Source organism: Lissotriton vulgaris, chromosome 2_1 (genome assembly GCF_964263255.1).
Source record: "Lissotriton vulgaris chromosome 2_1, aLisVul1.2, whole genome shotgun sequence".
Taxonomy (NCBI): Eukaryota; Metazoa; Chordata; class Amphibia; order Caudata; family Salamandridae; genus Lissotriton; species Lissotriton vulgaris.
In genome coordinates this window covers 1,173,285,034-1,173,307,098 of record NC_141687.1, presented here as the reverse complement: position 1 = coordinate 1,173,307,098, position 22,065 = coordinate 1,173,285,034, and the positions used below count along the sequence as shown (strand labels likewise).

At 47.3% G+C, this 22,065-nt stretch overlaps 1 protein-coding gene across 4 annotated transcripts in view; it reads left to right on the top strand.

The window, feature by feature from the left end:
* Window positions 1-330: 330 nt before the first annotated feature.
* Window positions 331-22,065, top strand: part of LOC147731761 (uncharacterized) — a 42,860-nt gene continuing 21,125 nt past the window's right edge. For 3 of the 4 annotated variants that reach the window (XM_086956884.1, XM_086956886.1, XM_086956885.1), the window contains exons 1-2: window positions 331-561; window positions 1,295-1,507. The gene's annotated coding sequence lies outside the window, so the exon portion shown is untranslated. The remainder of the gene's footprint in view (window positions 562-1,294; window positions 1,508-22,065) is intronic. The other variant, XM_086956887.1, reaches the window with a different exon arrangement.

The window sequence follows — 22,065 nt, the reverse complement described above, 5'->3', positions numbered from 1 at the left end:
ATGCAAATGCCTATTTTAGTCACGTAGTTTGCTTTTAATGGGTTATTAACCTTTGTCCATAGATTGGAGTGGGTGTTATAAACGAAATTGAGGCCTTAACATAGGTACTGTCTCAGAGGCACAAATCCTTTGTGTCACAGAGACAAGCTGGCCCTTTCACAGAGACAGGCAGGCCCTTTGACCTAGATTAGCCCTCATTTCACAATAACGAGCAACAGATAGGCTGTCCCCTTATCTGATCACTGTGTGCTCTGTGCACAGAAGACATTCCATCCTAAAAACTTAATCTCCATGTCCAACAGTGACTAACCTACGTCACAACAAATTCTTGGAAACAGACCAAGAACACATCTTCCTCTGACCAACATTACGTCAATCGAAGACACCGATCCAGTATAAGTATACCTCCCTTTGCCCAAGCAAACCAGAGGAGACAGAGACTTCCAGGGTGACACTCCGCCCGAGGTGCTGCAACCTGCATCATGCCACCGCTCCATCTGGAAGAGGTCCATCACCCATCTGTGGGTGTCCAGCTCAAGATCAGGATGAAGTCCCACTAAGGTAATGGGGTTAGACTAACTCCTAGGGGGATTCTTGGCTCTCTAAGACCTACACACATGCTAGGTACACTTAGGTACATCTAGTTAGGCATCATAGGGGTATACGCTTTATCTTAATACATTCTGTATTTCATGTATGTATACATTACTATTGCAAAATGGTAGAACAATGCCTTTTTATTTAACTGCACTGCTGGCCATAATTCTCTGCTACTGTCCAAACAACAGTTGTTGCAGCACATATAACCAGTACTAGAATAACAACTGTGCAATAAATTTTATTGTAAACACACCTGACTGTTTCTTCTATGTACTTATCTGAGATGAGTGACTGAATGAAAAGTAGTATATTGTTTCCATGATCCTGAGGGATGTGGGTTTTATGTTATGTGGTTGCCAGAAGCTATTCCCTTCTTGTCTTCAAGAAGTTTCTAGTGGCCTCTGAGCTAGCTGGTACACAGTAATTAAGGTTAATATACATAATAGGGGCATACAGACCTTAGTCCTATGCCAAGCCTATTGTGTATGCTATTCCAATGCGCAGAACCTATAAGGGAAATAGTAACTACACTACAGGGTAAAGACTGATTTGCATATGGCCCGGTCTAAACTGGGGTGGCATGGTGAGCCAAAGAATGATGGATTTAACGCACATCACTTGACTGGGGTTGAATGTTTTGATTTGTTCTGCATTCCGTCCATCAATTGTGTGTTTCTTGCTTTCTCACCCTAAGTGCGCCAGGTATACCCAGAATTGGGTCCTGGGCATCAGTGCCACTGGAATCAAGCTATCCTGGCTGAAGAGGGCTGAAACCCCGGAACCGGTCCTAGGATGCTTGTTTATGGTCCAGGGAGGACCTGGCTTGGCGGTTCGGGCTGGACTGTTCCCATGAGGCACAGGGTCAAGACTGATTTGCAGATGGCCAGGTCTAAATTGGGGTGGCATGGTGAGCAAAAGAATGATGGATTTAACCCAGATCTCTTGACTGGGGGTAAATGTTTTGATTTGTTCTGCATTCCGTCCATCAATTGTGTGTCTTTTGTCCTGTCCTCTGGGGTCTTGGGGTTGAAATTTCAAGCAGCAGACACACAAACTGAGGAAGGTTTGAGGTCTAGATGAGTCTTCAAATAGGGTGAATCAGACAACTGGAGTTGGCAACAATCGGCCCCGACAGAGGTGTGCGGTGAAGCCTGAAACGAGAATTGCCCGAGGCATAACACAAAAAGCATGATAAACTAAGCATATGTACCTGTAATTTTGGAGGTCTTCCAACAAAAACTGAATATGTAATAATAATGGAATACTTTGAGACATTTGACATAATTGCTGTGCAGGAGACACCTCATTAATTTGGGCAATTTAATTCAACAGATTCAACAGATGGGCAAGCAAAACTAGCACCCACTGAGTAGCAAAATGGGGGCTAACGACCTGTGTGAACTCAAATTTATCTGTTAAGGTAACACCATTTGATATAGAGGAACCTTGATTACTTGCTCAATGTCTGGAGTGATGGAACAAGCAGTCTAAAAGTCAATTGGTCCTGTTTAGCATTTATATCAACCTGAGAGAATAAAATAAAAGACTAGGGAAACTAGTCAAGCTGCTCCTGATGTCGAAAGGCGATAAACAAATGGCAAACCTGGAATTTACTGGAGATTTCTATCTGAACCTTTACCAAGACACATATGAGGCTACAGACAAGTCATTACAGGTGCTGCTTGTACAAAGTCACCCCCGCATAGATGCCATGACAATCATGGGAAAAGGCTTTGGAAGGCTTGTGAAGCAGCTGGTCTAGAGTACTCAATGAGCATCTCCCAGGAAGAGATCCCACCTACTTGGACAAGGCATTTATTGAAGATGGTCTCCTACCTTGACTTTATGATGGTGAGTGACAGACTCTTTAGTGGAGTAGTCAACTTCAAAATTGAGCACAGAACTGAGAGCGATCATCACCCACAACATTTCTGTCTAAGCACTGATGTATCCGTACTAGATCAGGCGCGGAGAGTGCAGGCCGAAGCTCACACCAAAAATTTAAAATGCCTCAAATGGAACCCAGACAACATTGGATGCTTGGCATGTGAGGCCGAAGGAATCCTGAAGGAATTTTTAACTAGCAAGGAGACCCCTACAAAGGCATGGTAGTGCCTCTCTTAGACCCTAGCAGCAAGATACCTGGCCAGCAATCTGGAAAAAGGTAAACATATTTCCCACAAGCATTTTCTCATTCCGCCAAAGCCAGTTTGCCTCATCAGGTCAAGAACATAAAAAGCACTGCGTCAATTGTGGCGCTCACTTCATGATTTAGTAATACTAACATGCCTATGTATGTAGCATAAGACCTAAAAAAGGTGGTTAGGCTGCTATAAAAAGAGAGATTAAAACCATTGTGGGCAAAACTTATTCACTCCTCCAAGCGAAATGTGTTTAGAAGTGCCTAGAAACTGGTCAATGAGCTGGATAAGGGCCCTAGAGCAGCAAACAATGCTAACATAAGCGAGGAAGAATGGATTAAATATCTAACATTATAAGGGAAACACAGGTGACCATTCTGCCCCAGACCCTGGTTTGTCCTTACATGTAAAAGTTCACAACACAAGTCCACATGAGCTGGTGACCCTGACAACCAATGGCAATGGTGATTCTGACATCCCATACCACTCAACGGAACCCCTAGATTTCTCAATGGAGGCATTGGTAAAAATAATTAAGAACTTGTGCTCAAGCTGCGCTCCTGGCACCAACGGCATACCAACTTCTCTTCTAAAGCTCAATGCCACAACCTGGGCTTTTAACCCAATGTTTATGCAAATATTCCTGCCAGAAATTATATGGAAAAGCTGGAGAGGCTCAGTGATCCACCCCATTTTTAAGGGCGTGGTAGATGCACCTGTAGCAATTACAGGTTGATATCACTGCTCAATGTGGACATCAAATACTTTTTAACATTACAACTGCAGGATTTACAAGAGTGGGTGACAGAGGCAAAAAGGGTGCCAATGAACCAAACAGGGTTCACTAAAAGCAGGGAACCACCACTAACTTGATGGCTGTGGGCCTCATAATAAAAAGAGCATGCAACACAGGGACATCCCTTTTCATCTGTTTTGTGGACTTTAAAGTGTTTTTGAATGCTTCCCCCGAAGCCTGCCCTGGGAAAAACTATCACGTTGGGGAATTCCACAAAACCTTTTCAGGGCCATCCAGCTGATATACACAAAGACCTGAGTAAAGATCAAGGAGGGGGACGAGCGCAATTTATCCTGAAAAGTTAACACCTCCCTTGCTTCGAAACAGGGATGCGCTTTGGCCCAGCTGTTAGTTAATATTTTCATCAGGGACCTACCAGACTCCCTGGTAGAAGTGGTTTCACAAGCACCGGGTCCCAACAGCTGAACAACATCATGTATGCAGACGATCTACTGCTTACTAGTCAAGTCAATTCAAAAATAAGTTTATTATGACAAATTGGTCTTTCAACTACACACACCATCATAACACAGATAAAAATACAACTATAAAATTCTATTCTTAAAAGGACCTAAAACCAAATTTCATTATTTTCTCATAAAAGCTTGTTTTTGTATTTACATACTATAAGACAAAACCAAATACTTAAAAATTCAATGCATAAAATACTTTGTCTCAAATTATCCCTCCTTGGTCCCCCCTTCCCATTTCCTTATTGCATGAGAAGTCTTTTTGCTTCTTGTACAAAGTTCGCCAAGGCAATTGCAATGTCAAAGAACTGCATTATCCATAAGGAGCTTAGGGCTAGATGTAGGTAATTGTAATTTACCGATTCGAAAATACCGAATTGTGCTGATTCGGTATTTTCGAATTGGTAAATGCAATGTAGATAAAAAGTCGGTAAAAAATATTGAATCGTTAAGATTCGGTATTTACCGAATCAGTATTTACCGATTCGGTAATTGCCATTCATTCCTATGGGCCTGCAGGCCCATAGGAATGAATGGCAATTACCGAATCGGTAAATACAGATCTGGTAAAATAGGGAAAGAGTCAAGGGTGGCAGGGTGTCACTTTGGCACCCTGTTGCACCCCTGAATAGTGCTAGTGTGCAGAAGTTGCATACATACATGCCCTAAGGGCATGTATGTCTGTCACATGGCACAAGTGTAAATGCACAGATTTGCATTTACAGAGGAATTCCTTATTTACCACCAACTAATAGTTGGTGGTAAATAACGAATCCTAAAAGCACAAATTATGATTCGGTTAATACCGAATCGGTAAATATACCACCTACATCTGAAAAGGCTATTACCGGTCGGTAACTGCTGATTCTGGCCGTTACCGACCGGTAATAGCCTTCCTACATCTGGCCCTTGATTGCTTGCGTCCTTGAGATTATTCCTTATTTTAAAAAGAGTGGCCTTTAAAGCTTCCGCCATACCGGATGCAATTTTTGGCAATCCATTACAAAATGGACACTGGTACATTTTACATCTAACCCGCATGTACATTTACCACAGTCATCCATTAAACTATTTTTTATTCTTTCATTTTAGCGGGTGCGGGATTGATGCCTATTCTCGCTTTCAATAATTCCAATCTCATTGCATAATTTGGTACAGTATCTAGATAAGGATACCAATTGTCGTTACTCCAGGTATTTAGCATAAAATGCAGTTTCCTTTTGATTCAAGTAATCCAAGTCAATCTGCCTAGACTTTTCATTTCCCAGGATTTTTAGAACATTCTTCCGTTCATCAATGCATAATGACTCTGGGTCAATTTTTACTCTTAGGGTTTCACAAATGGAGTACAGTTTCTGGTAGCTTTTGCCGATTTCAGTTCACTTAGTTGGATCTCCCTCCTACACCAACATGCCACTTTCTGCTCCTCTCCTGTTCCCAACCATTTCCAAAATCTACACAGGATTACCTGGACTTGTATGTTCCATGCTGGCCAATCTAGTTCTAACCTAATGGCCTGTAACATTGAGGAGCTGGGTAAGGAGAGAAGAGTTTTTAAACATTTCCCTTCTTCCTTATCCCATGAACATTTTCCTTCCAAACACAACATGTCTGCCCCGTACTGGCATCTGAGGGGGGATCATAGCCTTAAATGCTTTCATCATTGGTCTATGAGACATGTCTCCATAATTACTATTAATATTTTCAACCCACATATTCCTGCTAGGCCTTTTGTTTTCTGGGCCTGTACATGCATACCCCAGTTTAAATTTCTGTTGAACCATACTCCTAAGTATTTATATTCATTAACAACTTCCAATTTTGTCTGACCAGCTATATTTATATTTTTTCTTTTTTCCAAAACACAATATATTTGTTTTCTCCATATTTACTATTAGGTGTTTGGATAAACAATATGTTTCAAAAACATTTAGCTTTCTTTGCAACCCCAATTCTGTTTGGTCAAAGATAACTAAGTCATCAGCATATAGTAGCAAGACAAATGCTTTCCATTTACTTTTGGGCTTGCTCCTCTTTCAGTTATTAATACTTTCGGTAAATCTGCAATAAAAATTGAGAATAAAAGAGGGGCATACATTATTTATTTTTATTTCTTGGGTAAAACCTCCTGCTATATCTTTAATAAGTTGTGCCCAATTTTCACTATGCAGTGCCTGAATAACCTCTAAGAGGGCCTCGGGGATATTATATCCTTTTAGCGTCTCCCATAAGCATTCTCTATCTACCAGATCGAATGCTGCCCGGAAGTCAACAAAACAGCAGTATAATCTACCCTGCTGTTCTACAGACTTCCTAGCCACAGCCAACAAGGCAAAACAATGATCGAGTGTTGAGTGCCCCTCTTTAAACCCTCCCTGTTCTACCGGGACAAATGCGTTTAATTCAACCCATTCTTTCAGTTTTCCCAAGATTATTTTGGAGAACACTTTCACACCGATATCTAACAGATTAATTAATCTATAATTATTTGGGTCTTTTCTATCCCCTTTTTTGTGCAAAGGCCTAATCATGGCTCCCCTCCAAGACTTTGGAATTGTACTTGTGGTTAATACTGCTATGAACATTTTTGAGAAAAATTGGGCCCACCATTTTAACTCTGTTTTGATTATAACTGCAGGTAAATAATCAGGCCCTGCCGCACGGGTTAGATTTAACCTTTTAATAGTGTTCATTACATTTTCAACCGAGTATAAGGGAACCAGATTTTTTAAATTGTGACGCCTCCAGGTTTTCTCTCCACTGATTACTGGCCCATTGCTACACTTATCTAAATGATTTAGGTGCTCCTCCCAGGAAGTCTCATCGACTTCCAATTCATGGTTCCCGGGGATTGATGCGCTGCATCTTGGATCAACCTCCAGAACCCTTTAATATTTTTACTTTCTATTGTTTCCAGTAAAGAGACCCAACATTTTTCTTTGAAGCTTCTTTTCTTGTTTCTCACTAACATTTTGTATTCCTTCCTCAGTTTTAGTAAATTATTGTAACCCTCCTGATCATATCTTAACTTCCCCAACGACATACCAACTGCTTTTCTAAAGCTCAATGCCACAACCTGGGCTTTTAACCTAGGCCCTTATTTATGAGGCCTTGCGTCACTTTTGCGCCGCCGGTGCGTCACTTTTTGTGACGCACCAGCGGCGTACAAAATGCGCCTTGTTGCGCCATATTTAAAAAGTGACGCATCTAGGTAGATGCGTCACTTTTTAAACCCCTGCGCCACATTATACCTGCGTCAGGTATAATGTATGCAGAGGTGGCGTTCCCCCGCAAAAAGCCTCGTAATAGTGACGCAGTGAAATCTATGAGATTTCACTGAGTCACTTTTAGGATGCTGTTGCGTAAAAATCTTGCGCCTGCCTCATAGTGCCCACACCGCCAGCGCTCGCTCCACACTGCGCACGTTAACACTTACATACCAAGGAAACTCGTGAGACATATTTTTTGGGAAAGCAGTGGTGCAGGTTTATTTCGCACAACAAGTAGCTGAAAAGGTGGGTCATCTTACAGGCGATCCAATGCGGCAGCCCCTCGCTGACCTGCATGCCTAAGGAGCCATTCTTGCACGGCGAGTCGATGCTCTGACGGTGCAGTAACTTATCACTTTATTTCGTTCTACTCCCGCCCCCCCTGTCAGGGCGGAGCGATGAGGCACACCCCCGGTCGGTTCAGGCCCCCCGACCGCCCGAAGGACTAACGGGACGCCGACGCTGTTTCCTGGAACCCCCTCGGCTCCAGGTTCTTGGCTCAGGCACCCTTACTGTGCCAGGCAGAGGTATTTAGACTGTATCCTTCTGCCGCAGAGGTACCCCTACTGTCCATCTGCTTCCAGATCGCCCTGTGACTCCGCCTGCAACACAAAACATGACCGTTAAAAGTTCACAACTTCCGCCCTCCGCTCTGCCGCTGGGTCAGGGTTAGGGTGGGAACAGCGCAGAGCAGCCCACGGCACCGACGCGGCAGGAAAGACCGAGCAACGTGCTGGGCCTGCTATAACAAACCCCTGGGCACGCCCCCCCGCCTAGGAGCGCCCTCCCATTGGCCGTTAGTGAGGAGGGGGGTTGGTGCGCTGTAGGCTCCTCTCGCTCGTCGTGTGGTACTAAGACGCTGTCTCGCCCATGCTCCCCTTTGTGTCGCGCGGCCAGCGGCACAGCAGGCGTAATACTGACGCAAGCCCTTTCACATGGGGCTTTCCCCATGTGAAAGGACGCATTGCTGGAGTTGCGTCACTTTTGTGACACACTCCAGCAATGCGTCACTTTTGCGCTTACAGATGCGTCAGAAATACTGACGTATCTGTAAGTCCTTGCGACATGATGCATCATACATTAAATATAACGCATCATTGGTGTTGCAAGGAGGGCGCAGTGAAAAGTGACGCTTCCCTGTTTTCACAAAGCGATGCGTCACTTTTCATAAATGAGGCCTGTTGGACCCGGCCCTTTAGGCAGGTTCACCCGAGACTTTTTGCCTTTTCCTAGCCTGTTTCTGGAACCTGGTGGTGGTGATTTTAGGCCTCTGCGCACTTTTTCACTGTGGTACAGTGTAAAGTGCTTGAGCTCTCTGTGTATGTGTGGTGAGTGACCTGCCCTCCCATAGGAATGAATGGGTAATATGTATGCCCATGGTAGTTCCCGATGTGTGGGGAGTGCAGGGGCGAGTTTGGTATGAGAGAACTCGTGAGACTGAATTCTGCAAAATGGTATATGCGGCATGAGTGTGTCTAGTCTAGAAGTGCCACTTTTAGAAGTTGGCATATTTGTGTAATTTGTGTCTGGCGTGTGATTGGCTGGTGAGCCTGGGTCAGGAGTGCCCGGGCCTGCTTGTGGATTGACTGTCTGGTGTGAGGGTGACAGGGGCTGGAGAGCCCAGGAGGTTGTCTGAGTCAGCCCATGGATGAAAGGCAGCATCTGCTGCCAGGGAAGTGGGAGGAGATGGCACCTGATAGTGAAGGGCTGTGCCTGCCTGACTACAAAGCTGGCTCCACTTCCCACTGGGGGACTGTCACCTCTGTCCCTGATACTGACAAGACTTCCCTATAACCAGTTCTAGCTGGTTCTCACACTCCCTACACAAAGACTTCAAAGACGTTTCTGTGTATAAGAAGGGGCTGTGTCCCCTTCCAATTTGTTCTTGTTTCTAACTTGAATCTGCCAGGAGCATGCTGCTGCTGGGGCTCAGGGGAATCCCTGGAACCTGCTCAGCCCCTGGACCTCTGATGGACTTTCCTGGATGCCTGGAGGACTTCTGGGGGACCCCTCTGCCTGTCCTGGAAGGAGGGGGACTTTGCTTTACCCTGGAGGGACTTTGCTGTATCTCCTGGAAGACTTTACTGGACTTTGGATGTCCTTATAGTGCTGGGGGCGCTGTAGATCGATTCTTAGCGCTGATAGCGCTTTATTCTTAATCCTGGGCTTGAGGGCGCGTGTTCTTGCACCTTTAGCGCTATGGTGCGCTTTATCTTGCCCAAGCGCTTAATAGCGCTTTTATTTTCATGTTTATTTATCTCGAGGGAGCCCACCCCTCGGATAATGATTGCCCGCCTGCCTGCCTAAAGCGGGGCCGCTGCGCTGCCCGCAGCGACCCGGAAGTGGTTGGCCGGCCAGCCAATTGGAGCGCGGCCGGCCGGAAGTCCCGCCCCTGAGGCCGCCGGAAGAAGCCCCAGTCAAGACGCCACCTCACAGCAAGTATCCGGTGAGTGCGGGCGTCTCAGGCGGGGGGTCTCCAATGGAAATGTAGAGCGGCCCCGTCTGGCAGCGGGCCGCTTCTCGGTGTAGGGGCGCATTCTTCGCAATGTAGAGCCCAGAGAGGCTCATGGGCATAGTTGAAGCCACAGGGCGGCCCCGGTTGGCAGTGGGTCGCCCCAACGTGAAGTAGAGCCCAGGGAGGCTCTGAGGGGGCATGTCTTGAGAGCCCCCGAGGGGCTCAGGGCCCAGATTGTGTTAAGAGCCACGGAGGCTCTAGGGGGCAGTTGGAATTGCGAGGCTCGAGGGGCCATTGTCTGCAGAGCCAGAGGGCTCCAACGGCCATATCTAGTTTAAGAGCCTGTGTAGCTCCAACGTTTGGGGCATGTGCTGCCCAGAGCCTGTGTGGCTCCATCGTTTGGCCATTTTCAGTTAGAGGGGGCGCCGGGGCATATTGCCGGTGCCTGCCCCCTGCTGCCTGCGAGGAATTTGCTTTTAGAGCCTGTGTGGCTCCCACAGTGGGTGCAGTTCGCGCCCAAGGGTCAGTGAGGACCCTGTCACAGTTTCTTTGATGGTTCTCCAGCTGCCCAGCAATTAGTGGGCAGCTGCACCGTTTAGGCGCAATTTCAGGAGAGAGCCCCTGGGTGGGACAGAGAGGGCACAGTGGTGCCAGGCCTTCACAGCTGCGCAGCACTTAGTGCCAGCTGCTACGTTTAGGCTTTCTTTTCTTGGACTGGCGCTGCATGGCAGCACACCCTGACATTGAGACTCAGGGCGTCTGAGCCCCAACAAGGCCAGTTGGCCTAGGGACTGCCACAGGTGGTGGCTTATGTGAATTTTTGAGCAATTGTATGGTTATTGCACCTCTGAATGTGATTTCTTGCATCGTGTGTTATTCCTGCACCTCTGAATGTTTTTAGACATCATGTGATTTTTTGCGCTATTGTGTTGCTCTGGCACCGCTGAATGTTTTATTGCATCATGTGCTTTATTCTTAACACCTCTGAATGTTTTAGGCATCATGTGTTTCTCTTTAATACTCCTCTGAATGTGTTTCATGCATCATGGGTAATGTGTTCTGGTACACCCCTAAATGTATTTTGTTCTTAGGTGGTTGTCCTTTTTAGTACAGGTGGTCCTAGTAAGGTCCTCGTTCCTGTTACCAGTGGATACTGGTTGTGATCTTTGTGATTACCCTTTTAGGTTCTTATTCTAGAAGTGCTATATCTGAATCTGACAGTGGCCCATGTGGCCCTGTCTTGTAAATAATCCCTTATGAATGTTGCCGTGCCAGTTGGCACAATGTACATGTGTGATTTTTATCTGAAATGTGTTTTGACAATACAAAAGTTATTTTATAATAACCTTGTGTGGAGTTCCTTTTGTAGTGTGCCTAGTATGTTGTTGCTGTTGTGCGCTGACGCAAATGCTTTACACATTGCCTCCGAGTTTAGCCTTACTGCTTGTGCCAAGCTACCAAGGGGGTGAGCAGGGGTTATCTTGGCGTGTGACTTCCTTGCCCTGACAAGAATGGTGGTTTCTGCCTGGCTTTGGCGTCAGCCTTAGCCTACCAGAAATAGCTAGTTCTAACAAGGCCCCTAATGTTTATGCAAATATTGCTGACGGAAAGTATACGGAAAATCTGGAGAAGCTCAGTGATCCACCCCATTTTTAAGGGCGTGGTAGATGCACCCGTAGCAATTACAGGTTGATATCACTGCTCAATGTGGACATCAAATACTTTTTAACATTACGACTGCAAGATTTGCAAGAGTGGGTGACAGAGGCAAAAAGGCTGCCAATGAACCAAACAGGGTTCACTAAAAGCAGGGAACCACCACTAACTTGATGGCTGTGGGCCTCATAATAAATAGAGCATGAAACACAGGGACATCACTTTTCATCTGTTTTGTGGACTTTAAAGCGACATTCAAATGCTTCCCCCAAAGCCTGCCCTGGGAAAAACTATCACGTTGGGGAATTCCCCAAAATCTTTTCAGGGCCATCTAGCTGATATACACAAAGACCTGGGTAAAGATCAAGGATGGGGACTAACGCCATTCATCCAGAAAAGTTAACACCTCCCTTGCTTCGAAACAGGGATGCGTCTTGGCCCAGCTGTTGGTTAATATGTTCATCAGGGACCCACCAGCCTCCCTGGTAGAAGTGGTTTCACAAGCACCGGGTCTCAACAGTTGAACAACATCCTGTATGCAGACGATCTTCTAATACTAAGCAACATCCATGTGGGCATACAGAGGCCCAGATCAATAGGCTCACCGAGTACTCAGTAAACAACCAGTTGGAAATTAACCTTAAGAAAACAAAAGTTATACATATTGAAAGGACTAATAGCAAACATATCGAAATGGCGCCTAAGTGGTTCCAAATATTTATGAAGTTGCTACATACATGTCTGTAGTGTTGCGGACAGTGGGGTGTACCACTGCAGCACACGCCCCCCTCCCACTGTTACTATGTGTTTTACCCCTGGAGCGTAAGGGGTCTTTGGTTTGGTCCAGGCGTGAGCGTGGACACGCAAGTTATGCAATAAAAGGCCCAAGGCTCTGGGCGTGGTCAGGTTAGTTTGCCGCCACCAACTATATCACACCTGTTCTGTGTCTTGTCTACCTAGGCCCCAACTGGGACACCACACTGGTGACGAAGGTGGTCTACGATCCACCCCTCCACGTGCTTTGCTGCACTGCGGCGCCGTACTGGCCTGTACGCGACGCTCTGCCCAGCACTCCCGAGCGCCGACGGCCCGCTGTGGCCCGCCTCGGTCCAACCGACCTGCCTACCCCCTGCTTCGACTCGCGCCGCTCACCGGTGCCCTGTGAAGTCTCCAGCCCGCCTCCTGTGCCGTCCTGAAGTCTCCGCAGCTGCACGGACCTGGTCGCGGTCCCCAGGTACCCCCCAGTGCTCCCGCTGCTCCCCGCTGCCTTCAGCCCCTGGCTGCACCGCTCTGCTCGGCCCCCGGCCCCGGTCGGCTCTTCGGCTGTCCCGCGCATGCGCAGTGTGCGCCCACACTACGCTCCTGGCGCGCAACGCGGCCGCCCGGCTTCTTCTCACGCATCTCGCATGAGTCCGGACCCTACTAATCCTCACGCATCTCGCGGAACGGGGCCTGGGAGCCCTCCACACTTCTGGAATCCATTTTAGAGTACCTGCTGCTGCCTGCGGAGCCTCCTACAGCCCCTCCTGTCACCCAATCGGCAGTATTTCAGCCATCATGGCCACCGTGCCGCATCTGGAACCCTTTGCTGTTACAGGGACCCCCCCTTCACAAGCTGCACGATGGAAGAAGTGGGTAGAGCGGCTTGAAAATTACTTCATTGCGGTGGATATTGCGGTGGGGCGTCGTCGCGCTATGCTGTTACATCTAGGGGGTGAAGCTATCCACGACATTTCCAAGGACATCACAGAGGGCGACCCTCCACACACATACGCCACCCTCCGTGACGCCATCACAAGGTATTTTGAGCCATTTGCCAGCGCAGATTACGAGCGTTTTCTACTACGCCAAGCACGCCAGCTCCCTGAGGAGTCTGTAGACGTATTCTACGCTCGACTCAAGAAATTAGCCAGCACGTGCACTCTCCCGGATGCGGAGGATGAAATTCGCGCCCAATTCATACAGGGATGCGCCTCACTGAAGCTACGAGAGAGGGTGCTTGAAACGGACGCGATATCCATGCGCGACATCCTCGCCCTGGGGCGGTCTAAAGAACTTTCCAAAGCCCGTGCTGCCCATATGGAGCCGAAGCCACCGGTAACAATCAAGACAGAACCCGTATGTGCCATCAAGTCGCACCCAACAGACAACCGGGTGAGGACCCCCAGGAAAGGGCGGCCGAAACAAGGACAGTCCACCCATGACCAAGCCTGCATGTGGTGCGGAGGCGCCACCCCCCACAAAGGCGGGCACGACAGATGGCGCCACATCAGAATACGTCGAACAGCAGTGACATGGACGACGACGAAGAAGACGCCGCGTCCGTCCACGTGGTGCGCATGCTCAATACCCTGGCAGCCGCGTCTTCGACCGAACCGATGTGCACCGTCCAAGTGCATGGCCAAGCAGTCAGAGCCCTTATCGACACAGGCGCCACGATAAACCTCATGGCCGCCAGTGTATACCAAGGCCTCGAAGACGCCCCCACGCTCCACCCCACCAGAGTGCAAGTGTTTGCCTATGGAACCCGGCGCCCACTGCGCCTGTGCGGAGTGTTCCGGACGACTGTGTCCCACGACTCGACGCAGCTACAAACAAAGATCTACGTGTCCCAGGAGGGATCAGGGTTCCTTCTCGGCTGCAAGACAGCACGGGAGCTCAGACTCATACACTTTGCCCTAACAGTGCAAGCCCAAGGATTGGACCATCTGGTTGCAGAGCATTCCTCGCTGTTCGAGGGCATCGGATGCCTACGAGGCCCCCCTGTCCGACTCCACATTGACCAGTCGGTAGCCCCAGTAGCCCTCCGGCACAGACTAATCGCTTTCCACCTCCGGCCCAAAGTCGAAGCTGAGCGAAGGATGCTTGAACAAGCTGGCATCATCGAGCGAGTCACTGGACCCACACCGTGGGTATCTCCCATCGTTGTGGCCAAAAAGCCGAAGCAACCCGAAGCAGTAAGGATATGCGTGGACATGCGCCTCCCCAACCTAGCCATCAAGAGAGAGCGTCACCTGATGCCAACCATTGATGACATCATCGGGGAGCTCGCAGGGTCCAAGTGGTTCTCCAAGATTGACCTGCGGTCAGGGTACCATCAGATCCCTCTTCACCCAGACTCGCGCTCAATCACAACCTTCTCCACCCACGCAGGCCTGTGGAGATATACCAGGTTAAACTTCGGCATCTCAAGCGCAGCGGAGGTGTTTCAAAACATCATTCACAATGTCCTCCAAGGCCTTGACAGTGTGCTCAATGTGAGCGATGATATCCTGGTACATGCCCCAACCCTGGAAGAACACATCAGACGCCTCCAAGCAGTGTTCAACCGGCTAAAGGAGAGAGGACTAACTCTCCACAAAGACAAATGCGAATTTCTACGCATAGACATTAGTTTCTTTGGATACAAATTCTCCGACCAAGGAGTGGGCCCGACCCGGAAAAGGTCAAAGACATCCACAACGCGCCTGCCCCCACGTCTGTGACAGCCGTCCGCAGCTTCCTAGGTATGGTGACGTACTGAGGGCGCTTCATCAAGGACCTGTCGGATCTGACAAGGCCCCTCCGTGACCTCACCAAGTCAAATGCCACCTGGATGTGGGGCCCGGAGCAGCAGGAGTCGTTCATGAACACCAAGGCAGCGCTGTCGGCTGACACAACTTTGGCATACTTCGATCCGCAACATGAGTCACAATTGCTAGTTGATGCCAGCCCCACGGGCCTGGGAGCGGTCCTGTCACAGCGTCAGGCATGTGGAGAGTGGGCCCCCGTAGCGTACGCCAGCCGCACGCTGACTCCTACCGAACAGCGCTACTCACAAATTGAATGGGAGGCGATTGCCATTCTATGGGGGTGCTGCCATTTCCATGTCTACCTCTATGGACATCCTTTCTCAGTAATCACTGATCATAAGCCCCTCATACCCCTTTTCCAAGGCTCGTCCTCTCGCCCACCACCGAGAATCGAAAAATGGGTGCTGCAATTGCAGGAGTTCCAATTCAAGGTGGAATACCGGCCCGGCACACGAAACCCCGCAGACTATTTGTCAAGACACGCCCGTCCTGTTACCGACGCGGAAGCAGCTGAAGCAGCAGCCATGGAAGAGTACGTCCGGCTAATTGTAGAACAGTCGAGGCCACGTCCAATGTCTCTGGAGGAAGTAGCGAGGGCCACAAAAGACGATGACTGCCTCCAGATCGCGATCCATGCCATAGAATCCGGCGACTGGAAGGCGCTGCAATGCCCGGCATCTTTCCGCACTCAAGACGCCCAAGCTGTCCTTAAGGCCCTGTACCAAGTCAAAAACGAACTATCAGTATCTACCGAAGGATGTCTCCTGAGAGGCCCACGCCTCGTGCTGCCCAGCAGCCTCGCCCAGCAAGCTGCCTTGCTGGCACACGGATCGCACCAGGGGATCGTCAAGTCAAAAAACAGACTCCGAAGCAAGTTGTGGTTCCCTGGACTCGACAGAGCAGTCGAGGAAGTAGTTCACAGCTGTCCGGTGTGCCTAGCGACAAGCCTACCAAACCCTCCAGCACTGGTGATCACCGAAGATGGGCCAACGTCCCCGTGGGTACGAGTAAGTGTGGACTTCGGCAGCCTCCCCGGAGGCAAGTACATGCTTTTCGTGGTGGATGACTTCTCTCGCTACCCCGAAGTAGAAATCGTGACATCGACAGCGGCAGCTGAGGTGATCCCAAAGTTCTAAAAGATCATTGCCACCCACGGGATCATGAAGGAAGTCCGCACGGACAATGGAACCCCGTTCAATGGCAGCGAATTTACAGAATACCTGCAGAGCCACAGCGTCAAACACAAACGGATAACACCAAGATGGCCGCAGGCCAACGGAGAGGTCGAAAGGCTAATGAGAACTCTGAACAAAACAATTCAAATTGCAGTCGCCGATGGCCACTGTCTGGAGCTAGCCATCTACCAATTCCTCTGAGAATATCGCCAGACCCCACACTGCACTACAGGAATCGCCCCAAACCGACTATCATTTAACCGGGCTATTGCTGACACCATCCCACACCATCCCATGTGGGAGATGGCCCCAAACCCCAGGAACCGGTCCATGGAACAGCGCACCAAGAACAACCAGGAAGCATCCCGAAGACGGAGGGCCGCAGACAGCCCCATTCAAGTCGGCGACGCGGTTCTTGTGAAAGACCGCCATCCCGGCGGGAAATTCCTCCTGCCATTCGAGCTGGACCCCTGGAGAGTCACTGAGGTACACGGAACAATGATCACGGCCGTCAGGAATGGAGAAGTAGTCACAAGGAACATTTCGTTTTTCAAACAAGTACCTGAGAGAGGAGAAGACCCGGAACCGGATGACTGGCACCTGAGTCCACCGCGCAGACCATCTGAACCAACCGAGACAAGCATCCCAGCACACCGAACAGGTGACATCACCCCGAGCAACGAGGAGCCAGCGAGACCGGCTGAGATCCCCAGCGCCGCCGAGACCAGAGAAGCAGAAGAACCACCCCCAGCCACAGCAGGAAGTCGCAGCCAAGCGGGATACAGCTTACGTCCGTGCCCCAAGCCTTCCCAGAGGTACCGAGACTTTGTGGCCCAGTGCTGGCGTTGAGATGATCTAGATGGCTGACCCCGCCGAGAATAAAGTAAGACTGTTATATTTTATGCCTTCTATGTGTTGGATTTGTCAGTAAATTCAGAGACTGCAGCAGAGACTGTTTAGCAGACTTTGTCGAACATAGCAGCTTTAATGGCCACAGCAGTTCCACTGACCTGAGAGACTTTTGTGTGTTTTCCTTCTTCTTCCAGTTTTGTTTTATCCTAGGTAAAGGAGGAATGTAGTGTTGCGGACAGTGGGGTGTACCACTGCAGCACACGCCCCCCTCCCACGGTTACTATGTGTTTTACCCCTGGAGCGTAAGGGGTCTTTGGTTTGGTCCAGGCGTGAGCGTGGACACGCAAGTTATGCAATAAAAGGCCCAGGGCTCTGGGCGTGGTCAGGTTAGTTTGCCGCCACCAACTATATCACACGTGTCCTGTGTCTTGTCTACCTAGGCCCCAACTGGGACACCACAATGTCCTTGGGGTTTATATTGGAATCACAAAATTATTTTGCAGCGCAAAAAATGCTATCACTGCCTAAACAGAGGCTTTAAACGTTGTCTTGTCAAATCTGAGGAAAAGCCTGTGGGGTCATAATCTAAAGGCGCTGGTAACAGTTATCAAATTAAAACTGATTCCAACCTTTTCTATGGAGGCGATATAATGCAGGGTGAAGCTCGCAGTACGATTATATAAACATGCATTCCAGCAGCCAAGGTCAGCCTCCCCCACCAAATATGGTAAAATTTTGCCCTAGTAAAACAATCACTAGCCAGGCAAGGGGCCGTCATGCAGTGCTGCCATCAACTGCGTAGACCCCCTGAGGGATCGCTGGCTAAACTAGTCTGAGCAGAGTTAAACCTGACAAGGGGTAAAGGTCAATTTGAGAAATACCTGCAGGAAAATATACAGAATCTTTATATCTAAGACTTATGGCAACTGCAACTGAACATGAGTGGCTATACCTTTAAAAAATGTGAACAAATGCATACAACAGAAAAGCAGGTTGGAAGATAAAACTGCACTGGTAAAACGATCAGATGGGCGGTTAGTAATAAATTCATAGGACGTAAGCAAGGAACAGTTCTATTTCGAGGGAACTTTGTCACTGACCATCAAGCGATAAACTGATTAGGATGTGCCACTTGTGTAGTCAGGCTAAAGAAACATTTGTATGTGTACGTTGTGTATGCCCGAACTTGCTTGTAACGGGAAGTCACTACTGCCCAAGGAGTGTTTATTTTTTATTTTTTTTCTTAAGTTTTGGATGAGCATGTACTCTGAACACCTTTTTTTGTTTTTATTTTTATTTTTTTTATGTACTGTATACCTTAGATGTTAGAGCCTGCAGGGCGGCGGCCATAGAGGCTTTAATTCTAAAGATCATGTTGGACATTTGCTTGGTGCAGGTTTTAGCAACCTTTTACAAACAGATTGAAATTTGAACTTGAATGCCATCCACGGGTCGGAAGGGATATACACAACACTTCAACTCGCTATTTGCCCAGTAAATGTTTCCCTTACACTGCTGTCTAATGGATGCACTATTCACTTTAGCCTCCTTGGCAGATAGGTGCCTTTAACAAGCATGTTTTTTTGTAATCCTGTAACTGCCTCATCAAGCAGGTTTAAATTTCCCTTTTGCACAGCTGCACAAAGTATGTGGTTTAATTGGACAACGCTCATTGCACTAGGCACTATGGTAAAGCACTGCACGTATAAATTCTCACTAGGTTGGTAGGAGTATTATTAATAGCTTTAAAATGCCAATGCCTTTTTCGCACAGATTGCGTAACCTACTGTTAAGAGTTGACAATGTCTTTTTTGCACAATAGCGTCAAGTTTGCATTAAGTATCATGAATATTGCTGTCATGCACTTTACTCTAGCAGGCGACTGGAGCAGCTGTTCTGTCCTAAAAATGTTGACATTGTTTTTGCCTTCTTGCACAGTAACCTGTGGATTTTGTATACTCTACAGGTTGCAACATCCTTATTAGCTCAGGATCATGTATCTGAGTTGTCAGTTTTATATTGTACCTTTATGGTATCCCTGATATCGAATGCACAATACAGGAAAGCCAATGCGTTTATATTGGTCAAAATGTCCAATTTTTTATCTTGGTGTATGCATGATTTTTAGACTTGGCTTGGTGTGTTCGTGATGGTCACACTGGCTTAAATTGCCTGAAGGGGAGATTTATTGATTTTACACGTATTGTATTTGTGATTATGCTGTGGATTATATGTATGTTTATGCTTTTTTATTAACTAATAAACTAAATTGGTGATTGATTGATTGTAGTGGCATATAGTAAAGTGGTGTATAGTCTTATAGGGTACAGTGGTGTGGCATAGACTGGAATTGAATAAATTGGAATAGCGTAGAGTGGAGTGTCATACAATAGAGTTGCGTACAGTCAAATAGTGCACAGGGGAGTGGTGTAGAGTGAAGTGCCACACAGTGAAGTGGTGTAGACATGAGCCGCAAAGAGTAGAGTAGGATAGAGTGCATTAGCATAGAGTGGAATAGCGTAGGATGAAGTGGGGTAGACTGCAGTGGGATGCAGAGTAATGGTGTTCATTGTAATAGTGTAGAGTGGAGAAGCATAGACTGAAGTGGCTTAGAGCAGAGTGGCATAAACTGGAGTGGTGTAAAGTGAACTGTTATACAGCGGAATAGTCTAGAGTCCAGTGTTGTAAACTGCAGTGGTGTGCAGTGTAGTAGCATAAAGTGGAGTGCCATGCAGTGAAACAGCGTACAGTGGATTGGCGCAGAGTGGAGTGGAATACAGTGTAATAGCGTAGAGTGGGGTTGCTTACAGTGTAATGGCATAGAACGGAATAGCATACAGTGGAATAGCGTAGAGTTGCGTTGTGTAGATTGAAGGAGAATAGAGTGGAATAGCATACAGTGGAGTAGCACACAGTGTAGTGATATAGAGTGTGGATGCATACAGTGGAATAGCTTATAGTGGATTGATGTAGAGTGAAGTGGGACACAGTAAAGTGGTGTAAAGTGGAGTGTCATAGAATGGAGCATAATAGAGTGGAATGGCTTATAGTGGCACAGAATAGAGTGGTAAAGTGTAGAGTTTCGTGGTGTAGCCTGGAGTGGCATATAGTAAAGTGACATACATTGAATTGACGTAAAGTGAAGTGGCATAGCCTAGAGCAGAGGACTCCAATATGTGGGGCACGACCCCCAGGGGGGCCGTGAAGTCATGGGAAGGGGGGCATGCATTCCCCAGCCTCTCCTGCCTGGAATCCTTTGTTTTGGAGAAAGCCCACTGTCCCTAGACAGTTCTTAATTCTGATAGTTAAAATGCTTCAGGTGGAATGCTCCTTGCCTCAAAGAAATGCAAATGTACATAATGAGTTAAGCTGCAAATGTAAAGGATGCTTGGGAGCTGGTATTGGTCGAATCACTTCAAGCTTTGTGATGACAAAGATTTATTCTTTTTGAGCGGTAATGCAAAGAGTTAACAACTGAGCTCTGAAATGCATGCTTTTAATTGTCATTGTTTTTACATATCGCTTACTATCTCTGAGAAGGTGTTAAAATGATAAAAATTACATTACGCCAGGTGTGGGTATAACTAAAATCTATATTTTGGAAGCACCATTTCATCGTAAATTTGTTAGTGCATTTTTAAGCAGTCTATCTTTTACTGTGTGTAATGCAAGTATAAAATAATGACTTACATATTCACAGTGCTTTCTGTAACAGGCTGTGACTCCGTAGCACTAAAAATTAAAACCATTTTCGGGGTAGCCTCATTGCTGATTATGGCAGGTGTTTGGAAGGCAGTGGCCAAAAAGTTCACATAGTTTGCCAAATCCACCACTTTCTAGGGGAATGGAGAATATCATCCTCATATGTATTGGTTCTGGACATTGATAGGGGGGAATACAAGGTACAATTTATTTCCCCTCCAGATGTTACAGAAATCATTCTTATGGCATGGTCAAAAGACTCACAGAAGAGGATGGCAATGGAGGACGGAGTATGAGCCTTAACGATGAAGAATGCTATAAATCCTGTACCAAAAACAGAACACGAACAAGGGGTCTACCTAACTATTCTCCTGACTCTCAAAGTGACAGGGGATGTTGCATTGTTATGGACCTCAAGAGAGTGAACAAGCGTGTGAAGATCATCCCTTGAGACTTTGAAGATAATGATACGATTCATACCAGTACATCACTTTATGATGATAACTTACTTGAGGGATGCCTATTAATACATACCTATTACAAAATGGCACCAGAGTTTCTTGAGATTCTGCGTCCAGGAGAAGCAATGGCAAAGGAAAATTCTACCTTTTGGTCTCCGGTCAGCACCAAGAATCTTCACAAATGTGGTTGGTGCAGAAGTGACTTTTACCTTCATCTCCAAAAAGTTCTTACTTATGCATATCCAGAGCAGTGTCTGATTATTTGCTGGAAATAACACGATCACCCCTGACTCACGATGGCTCCCTGATTAATTTTCTAAACATCAATTGCTACCCTTGAAATGACCGTCATTGAGGCCAGGTTTAGAAGAAATTTATGGATGGTGTTTCTTTCCAGAGAGACCAATCTGTCCGTGTTTTCTGATTTCTACCCTGCAGTCCCTTTTGAAGCCAGTGTATGGAAATGGATAGAGTTTCAAGGGCATATTACAACCTGTGTTTTCATGGTTCAATGGGCGAGACTTAATCCTCACTCACTCTTCTTTTACAGTAGTATTGGTCTCCAGCTTCTCAATATGTGTAAACTCTGGTTCGGTTAACACCAGTGATAAAATCCCAACTTCAGTGGTGAATACATCCAATGAACTTCTCCAGAGGTTTTGTGATCCAACTAGAATCACTGATTATGTTAGCAACGGATGTTGTTTCTCTTGGTTGGGGATCCTCATGTTCTAAACCACGTGGTCTTTTGACTGGGAGTCACAGATCTTCAAATTGAAGGGAATTGATAGCAGTGTTACGAATCTTACATCATTTCAAAGAAAAAGTGACTCATCTCACCAATCTGGTCAGATCATACCTCTGCAACAGTAGCATATATTAATATTAAGGGAAGACCCACTGCAATTCAGTCAAC